An 8407-nucleotide genomic window follows, 5' to 3' on the forward strand; every position below is an offset into this window, starting at 1 on the left:
ACAAATCAATGCCCAGCCTAGCACAAAAGGCCCGCCAAAACCTAGAAACAAACTGGGATCCTCTATCGGACACAATATTCTCCGGGATGCCATGCAAACGAACCACATGCGGAAAAAACAATGGAACCAAATCAGAAGAGGAAGGTAATTTAGGCAAAGGTACCAAATGAACCATCTTAGAAAACCGGTCACAAACCACCCAGATAACTGACATCCTCTGGGAAACCGGAAGATCTGAAATAAAATCCATAGAAATATGCGTCCAAGGCCTCTCAGGGACCGGCAAAGGCAGAAGCAACCCACTAGCGCGGGAAAAGCAAGGCTTGGCCCGCGTACAAATCCCACAGGACTGCACAAAAGAACGCACATCCCGCGACAAAGAAGGCCACCAAAAGGACCTACCAACCAAATCTCTGGTACCAAAAATCCCAGGATGGCCAGCCAACACAACAGTGAACCTCAGAAATCACTTTACTAGTCCATCTATCAGGAACAAACAGTTTCTCCACTGGACAGCGGTCAGCTTTATGAGCCTGAAATTCCTGAAGAACCCGTCGGAAATCAGGGGAGATGGCAGAAAGAATCACCCCTTCCTTCAGAATGCCGACCGGCTCAAGGACCCCAGGAGAATCAGGCAAAAAACTCCTAGAGAGGGCTTCCGCCTTAACATTCTTAGTACCAGGAAGGTACGAGACCACAAAATCAAAACGGGAGAAAAACAGGGACCATCGAGCCTGTCTAGGATTCAGTCGTTTGGCAGACTCGAGGTAAATCAGATTCTTATGATCGGTCAAGACCACAATACGGTGCTTGGCCCCCTCAAGCCAATGACGCCACTCCTCAAATGCCCACTTCATAGCGAACAACTCCCGATTGCCGACATCATAATTGCGTTCCGCAGGCAAAAACTTCTGAGAAAAGAAGGCACACGGTTTCATCAAGGAACCATCAGAATTCCTCTGAGACAAAACGGCCCCTGCCCCAATCTCAGACGCGTCAACCTAAACCTGAAGTGGAAGAGAAACATCCGGCTGACGCAACACTGGGGCAGAAGTAAATCGGCGTTTAAGCTCCTGAAAGGCAGAAACAGCCGCAGAGGACCAATTCGTCACATCAGCGCCTTTCTTCGTCAAATCGGTCAGAGGTTTAACCACACTGGAGAAGTTGGCAATGAAACGACGATAAAAATTAGCAAAGCCCAAGAATTTCTGAAGGCTCTTCACAGATGTGGGCTGAATCCAATTATGAATGGCCTGAACCTTAACCGGATCCATTTCTATAGATGAGGGAGAAAAAATGAAGCCCAAAAAAGAAACCTTCTGCACTCCAAAGAGGCACTTTGACCCCTTCACAAATAAAGCATTATGGAGGATCTGAAATACCATCCTGACTTGTTTCACATGAGACTTCCAAGCATCGGAAAAAAAAAAAATATCATCCAAATATACAACCATGAATTTATCAAGATAACTCCGAAAGATATCATGCATGAAAGACTGGAACACAGATGGGGCATTAGAGAGTCCGAATGGCATCACCAGGTATTCAAAATGGCCTTCGGGCGTATTAAATGCAGTTTTCCATTCGTCACCCTGTTTAATACGAATAAGATTATATGCCCCTCGAAGGTCAATCTTAGTAAACCAGCTAGCCCCCTTAATCCTAGCAAACAAATCAGTAAGCAAGGGCAAAGGGTATTGAAATTTGACCGTGATCTTATTCAAGAGGCGATAATCAATACACGGTCTCAAGGAGCCATCCTTCTTGGCAACAAAAAAAAAACCTGCTCCCAATGGTGAAGAAGATGGCCGAACATGCCCCTTCTCCAAAGACTCCTTAATATAGCTCCGCATGGCGGCATGTTCTGGCACAGACAGGTTGAAAAGTCGACCCTTAGGGAACTTACAACCTGGAATTAAGTCAATAGCACAATCATAGTCCCTATTTGGTGGAAGGGAACTAGATTTAGGCTCATCGAATACATCCTGGAAATCTGACAAAAACTCAGGAATTTCAGAAGAGGGGGAAGAGGAAATTGACATCAAAGGAACATGATCATGAACCCCCTGACAACCCCAACTAGTCACAGACATGGATTTCCAATCTAAAACCGGATTATGTAGCTGTAACCATGGAAAACCCAGCACAATATCATCATGCAAATTATGCAACACCAGAAAACGACAATCTTCCTGATCGGCTGGCGCCATGCGCATGGTCAGCTGTGTCCAAAACTGAGGTTTATTTTTAGCCAACGGTGTAGCATCAATCCCCTTTAAAGGAATAGGGTTCTGCAAAGGCTGCAAGGGGAAACCACAACGTCTGGCAAATTCCAAGTCCATTAAATTCAGAGCGGCGCCTGAATCCACAAATGCCATGACAGAAAATGATAATAATGAGCAGATCAAGGTCACAGATAACAGAAATTTTGGTTGTACAGTACTGATGGTAACAGAACTAGCGATTCTCTTTGTACGCTTAGGGCAATCAGAAATAACATGAGCAGAATCACCGCAGTAAAAATACAACCTATTCTGACGCCTAAATCCTTGTCGCTCAGCTCTAGACAAAATCCTATCACACTGCATAGGCTCAGGGCTCCTCTCGGATGACAACGCCACAGTGTGCACAACTCTGCGCTCGCGCAAGCGCCGATCAATCTGAATGGCCAGAGACATAGAATCACTCAGACCAGCAGGCGTGGGGAACCCCACCATAACATCTTTAACGGATTCAGAAAGACCCTTTCTGAAAATTGCCGCCAAGGCATCCTCATTCTATTTAGCCAGTACAGACCTTTTTCTAAATTTCTGGCAATACGATTCTGCCGCTTCTTGACCCTGACACAGGGCCAACAAGATCTCAGCTTGATCCACAGAATTAGGCTCATCATACAATAACCCCAATGCTTGAAAGAAAGAATAGGACAGAGTACTATGCGGTCAGTATAAAAACACTAGAAAATATCCACCACAGAAAATACAAAACACCACATCTGATTAAAGACATGGAGGGTATATCTGCATCTCCAGAGACACAGCTAGGCTGCAAAAAATCCTTCACAGACAAAGCTGGACAAAACAAAAAAACAAGAAAATGCACAGACTATAAGGTCCACAGCAGGTGGACAGCAAAAACAAGGCCAGAACTTATCTTTGAAGAAATAAACAGCAGACCAGGAGAGACCAAGAATGGATGTGAATCCTCCAAAAAAAATGGACAACTGGCACTGACAAAAGATAAAGCAGGACTTAAATAGCCCAGCCCAAATTACAAAAAATGGATACACCTGATAAATGCTGCGATCCAACTACCGCAGCACTACCACTCATAACCACCGGAGGGAGCCCAAGAGCAGAATTCACAACAGGGCCCCCAGAAGTCCAATAGGGTGGTGCGCACGGCTTTCTGTCAGCTCTGTGAAATGTGGTCTTCTCCTTGCTTCTGGATCCTATTGATGCTCCTGGAAACTGTAAGTCCCTTTCTCAGTATCTTCGTGGCTTCACAAACTAGGACAGAACAGCCACCTTTGCTGTACCCGGAAAAGTCTTGCAAATCTCACAAGTAAACTTCGTCCCAAGCTGTGGGACCTTTCTTGTAGCAAACAGCACACAGTTCTCTCTAGCAGCTTCAGTTCACACACACAGTTCAGGCTCAACTCCTCCCCTCAACCTAGGGCAGTTATCTTCACTGTCTAAAGCAGGGGGAAGCAGGACATTCCATCGCACCAGACAAGGGAGTGCTGTCTCTCAAAGTGGCAGCGTGCTACTGTCCATAACAGCACTACCCTCTTACACATGCAGCCACGGGGACTCGAACATAATATACAAGCACCCACGATACTCAGATAACAGAATATATGGGCACGTTCGCTCATCACTAGGAGCAGCATCATGCTATACATGTGCATACAGAATGACAATGGGCTCACAGTTTAGCTTACAGGGGTTTTCTCCCAAACAAAGTAAATGTTAAAACTGATTTTAATCAATACATCTTGGACTAATAATTAGTGATGCGCGAACCCCCCGTTCGGGATTGGCGGGTTCGCCCAAGTTTTATGTAAACTTTACATATATTGGATGGGGTGGGGGGGGGGGTGTAAAAAAGGCAGAAAATTAGTGATAAACATTAGAATTATACTTCCCTGTCCAGCGACGTGTCCTCCTGTCCCGCTGTCTCCCGGCCGCGTCGCAGTGACATCACCACACGAACACTGCTGGAAAAAGTCGAAGACTGCCGAGTGCCGTGAATACCGCCTTCAGTTAATGAGCGTAACTGGAAACAGACGTTGTCGGGAGGCAGTGGGACGGGAGGACGCATCGCTGGACAGGTAAGTATAATTCTAATGCTTATTATTAATTTTCTGGGGTTTTTTTGCAACCTGAACTGGACTTGAACTGTAACACGGGTTTCCCAAGGAATCCCATGTTTGGGACCGTGTGACCAAACACTATGTGTTCGGTACGGTCCCGAACTTTACGGTTCGGGTTCGCCCATCCCTACAAATAAAAAGGGGGGATAAACGTCTGTGAAAGTTTATGGGCCCTGTTGTTGTTGAATCCCATAATAATTTCAGAACCTGATCCCAATGGATGATCCTGTGGATTTATGGTGGTCTGGTCAGCTACGTGTTCTGCTCAGACGGACCAATACGGATCTGCATACTAACCTGTCTGATTTGAGCCTTATAAAAAGTATTTTCACTCTTCCATATTTCTGTATAGATAATGTACCATCTGATAGCGAGGAGAGCTCCACTACAGAGGAAAGGTAAGTTATGCCAGATGCATCTACCTCTATATTAAGCCATGAAGTAAGTAAGATGTTTCCTGTGTATTTATTTATGATTCCTTATCTTTCCCAGGACACCACTATGTAACATCCCTGGCTGTTTCCTGGAAGACACTATTTCTCCTACTTCCATCTGTTACCCACTTCCAGGAAACAAAGGAGGAGCTGGTGGAGCAACTGTACAATCTATACAACAGGACAGTCTTCAATAATAAGGTATCATATCTTATCATCGCTTTCTGGGTGATACATGACTTCTCTATTATCTCCCCCTTTAATCAATAAATTCCAAGAAAAATGGCTCTAACTTTGTGAAAGGCATCATAACACCTTTGTCATGTTTTTAAAATATAGGCATTGAATATCTCAGGTAAATCTCACTAAAGGTACCTTCACACTGATCAACTTTCCAACGATCACGACCAGCGATACGACCTGGCCGTGATCGTTGGAAAGTCCTTGTGTGGTCGCTGGGGAGCTGTCACACAGACAGCTCTCCAGCGACCAACGATGCCAAAGTCCCCGGGTAACCAGAGTAAATATCGGGTTACTAAGCGCAGGGCCGCGCTTAGTAACCCGATGTTTACCCTGGTTACCATTGCAAAAGTAAAAAAAAAAACACTACATACTTACATTCCGGTGTCTGTCACGTCCCTCGCCCTCAGCTTCCCGCACTGACTGTGTGAGCGCCGGCCATAAAGCAGAGCACAGCGGTGACGTCACCGCTGTGCTTTACGGCCGGTGCTCACAGTCAGTGCGGGAAGCTGACGGCGAGGGACGTGACAGATATCGGAATGTGAGTATGTACTGTTTTTTTTTTTTTTACTTTTACAATGGTAACCAGAGTAAACATCGGGTTACTAAGTGCGGCCCTGCGCTTAGTAACCCGATGTTTACCCTGGTTAAACCCGGGGACTCATCGCTGGATCGGCGTCACACACGCCGATCCACAGATCACAGCGGGTGACCTGACGACAAAATAAAGTTTTGGCCTTCTAGTTCCGACCAGCGATGTCACAGCAGGATCCTGATCGCTGCTGCGTGTCAAACACAACGAGATCGCTATCCAGGATGCTGCAACGTCACGGATCGCTATCGTTATCATTCAAAAGTTGCTCAGTGTGACGGTACCTTAAGTTTGGCAAATGCCGTCACCCTCTTATCTGTAGGATGAGTGGAAACCTTAGATGATCCACCATGCAGAGACAAAAAGATTAGCAACTTTTGACTTGAAGTTCACATGATTTTTACATTTACATATAAAAACCATTTAGTTGATATTTGGACATTTTAGAATAAGTTTATTTTTATATTCGTTCTCACATTTTGGACTTCTCGGTAGACCCCATGCCCCATACAAGTAGACCGGTGTTGTAAATCACAAATGAGAGTTGGGCACTTTGTAAGATTGGGGTTTCAGAGTTTACAGATGTAATGGAATTTGTTTCCTCTCTTTTAGCTCCCTGTGAAAATGGACATTTTGTGAATATCAGCAGCCGCTCAATGCCGCCAGGAGTTGCAGAACAGCCGCCGCTTCTCAGTTATTGAGCTTTCTGAAAGTCTGTGATTCTGCCAGTAGGTTTCACATCACATCCATCCTGCAGCCTCATAAGACAAGCTGTATACAGGGCAAAAAACTGCTACTTGGGATGTAGTACATCTAATAAACTCATTGTACATACTGCCATAAGAAAAATAAGTACACCCTCTTTGAATTCTAATAATATACATATCAGAAGAAAATTAATAAAAAACATCAGGTCCTTAGAAGGTCCTAAAAGTAGGCAAATACAATCTCAGAAAACAATTTAATAAAAAATACTGCTTCATTATTTATTTAACAAAAAGTAGGCCAAAATGCAAGAGCAATGTGTGATAAATTAAGTACACCATTGATGCAACTTCAAGGTATTGCTGCTAAAAATGATTCTAAAAGCTATTGATTCATGGGGTGTGCTTATTTTTCACGCTCTGCTTCTGCATTTTTAAGTAGTTTTCGGGAAAATAAATAATGGCACAGTTGACTAGTTACATGTTGTTCATCTCAGGATGCGTTTTGTATTTTGTCCTTATACGTAAAACCAAAGAGTTAAATCAGGGTGTACTCAGATTTTCTCATAACTGTATAAACTCTTATTTTAGTGTGAGTATCAGTAGCGTAGCTCTAAGGGGGGCAGAGGGTGTGGTCGCCCTGGACTCATATCTCCCAACCGTCCCGGATCCAGCGGGACTGTCCTGATTTTGACAGTCAGCCCCGCGATCCCGGGCGGGACATTAGTTGTCCCGCACTGGTTGGGAGGTGTGTAATACACCCGGTCCGCTCCGAGTCCCTGCACCCGCAGAGCAGCACAACACATATCGGCTGCTCTGTGCGCACAGGACCTGTGATGAGGTCACATGATGGGAGGAGTCAGGGGGTCACATGATCGGGAGGAGTCAGGGGGTCACATGATCGGGAGGACCTCCATGTACAGGACTCTGCTGGTGGTTGCCATGGCGCCGGACGAGGGTAAGTATGTGTGAGGTCAGGAGGTGTTTACAGTGTGGATGTAGCAGAGCCGTTTGTGTGCTTGAGGTGTATGGATTGGAGCAGCGTGTGAAAGGTGTATGGAGCGGAGTCGTGTGTGTAAGAGGTGTACGGAGCCGTGTGTATGAGGTGTACGGAGCACAGCTGCGTGTGTACGAGGTCTACGGAGCGGAGCAGCATGTGAAAGGTGTATGGAGCAGAGTCGTGTGTGTACGATGTGTACGGAGCAGAGCCACGTGTACGAGGTGTACAGAGCAGAGCCACGTGTGTATGAGGTGTACAGAGCAGAGCCACATGTGTACGAGGTGTACGTAGCAGAGCCATGTGTGTACAAGGTATACAGAGCGGAGTTGCGTGTGCAATGTGTATGGAGTGGAGCCGTGTGTGTACGAGGTGTACGGAGTGGTGCCGTGTGTACGAGATGTATGGAGAGGAGCCGTGTGTGTATGAGGTGTACGGAGCGGAGCCATGTGTGTGCAAGGTATACAGAGCGGAGCAGCGTGTGCAATGTGTATGGAGCGGAGCCGAGTGTACAAGGTGTACGGAGTGGAGCCATGTGTGTACGCGGTGTACGAAGTGGAGCCGAGTGTGTATGAGGTGTACGGAGCGGATCCGCATGTGCAAGGTGCATGGAGCGCAGCCGTGTGTGTACGAGGTGTACGGAGTGGAGCCGTGTGTGTACGAGATGTACGGAGAGGAGCCGTGTGTGTACGAGATGTACGGAGAGGAGCCGTGTGTGTATGAGGTGTACGGAGTTGAGCCGTGTGTGCACGAGGTGTACGGAGCTGAGCCGTGTGTGCACGAGGTGTACGGAGCTCAGCCGTGTGTGCACAAGGTGTACGGAGCTGAGCCGTGTGTGCACAAGGTGTACGGAGCTGAGCCGTGTGTGCACGAGGTGTACGGAGCTGAGCCGTGCATGTACGAGGTGTATGGAGCGGAGCCGTGTGTGTACGAGGTGTACGGAGTGGAGCAGCGTGTGAAAGGTGTATGGAGCAGAGTCGTGTGTGTAAGACGTGTACGGAGCGGAGCCATGTGTGTAAGAGGTATACGGAGAGGAGCAGTGTGTGTATGAGGTGTACGGAGTGG

General features: G+C 46.6%; 1 long non-coding RNA gene across 1 annotated transcript; it reads left to right on the forward strand.

Moving 5' to 3' along the window:
• Nucleotides 1-4725: 4725 nt before the first annotated feature.
• On the forward strand, nucleotides 4726-6457 carry LOC138658234 (uncharacterized). The gene is made up of 3 exons (XR_011317407.1): nucleotides 4726-4773; nucleotides 4868-5010; nucleotides 6254-6457. It is a non-coding gene; the product is annotated as an uncharacterized lncRNA (long non-coding RNA).
• The last annotated feature ends 1950 nt before the right edge of the window (nucleotides 6458-8407 follow it).

Source organism: Ranitomeya imitator, chromosome 1, assembly GCF_032444005.1.
Source record: "Ranitomeya imitator isolate aRanImi1 chromosome 1, aRanImi1.pri, whole genome shotgun sequence".
Taxonomy (NCBI): Eukaryota; Metazoa; Chordata; class Amphibia; order Anura; family Dendrobatidae; genus Ranitomeya; species Ranitomeya imitator.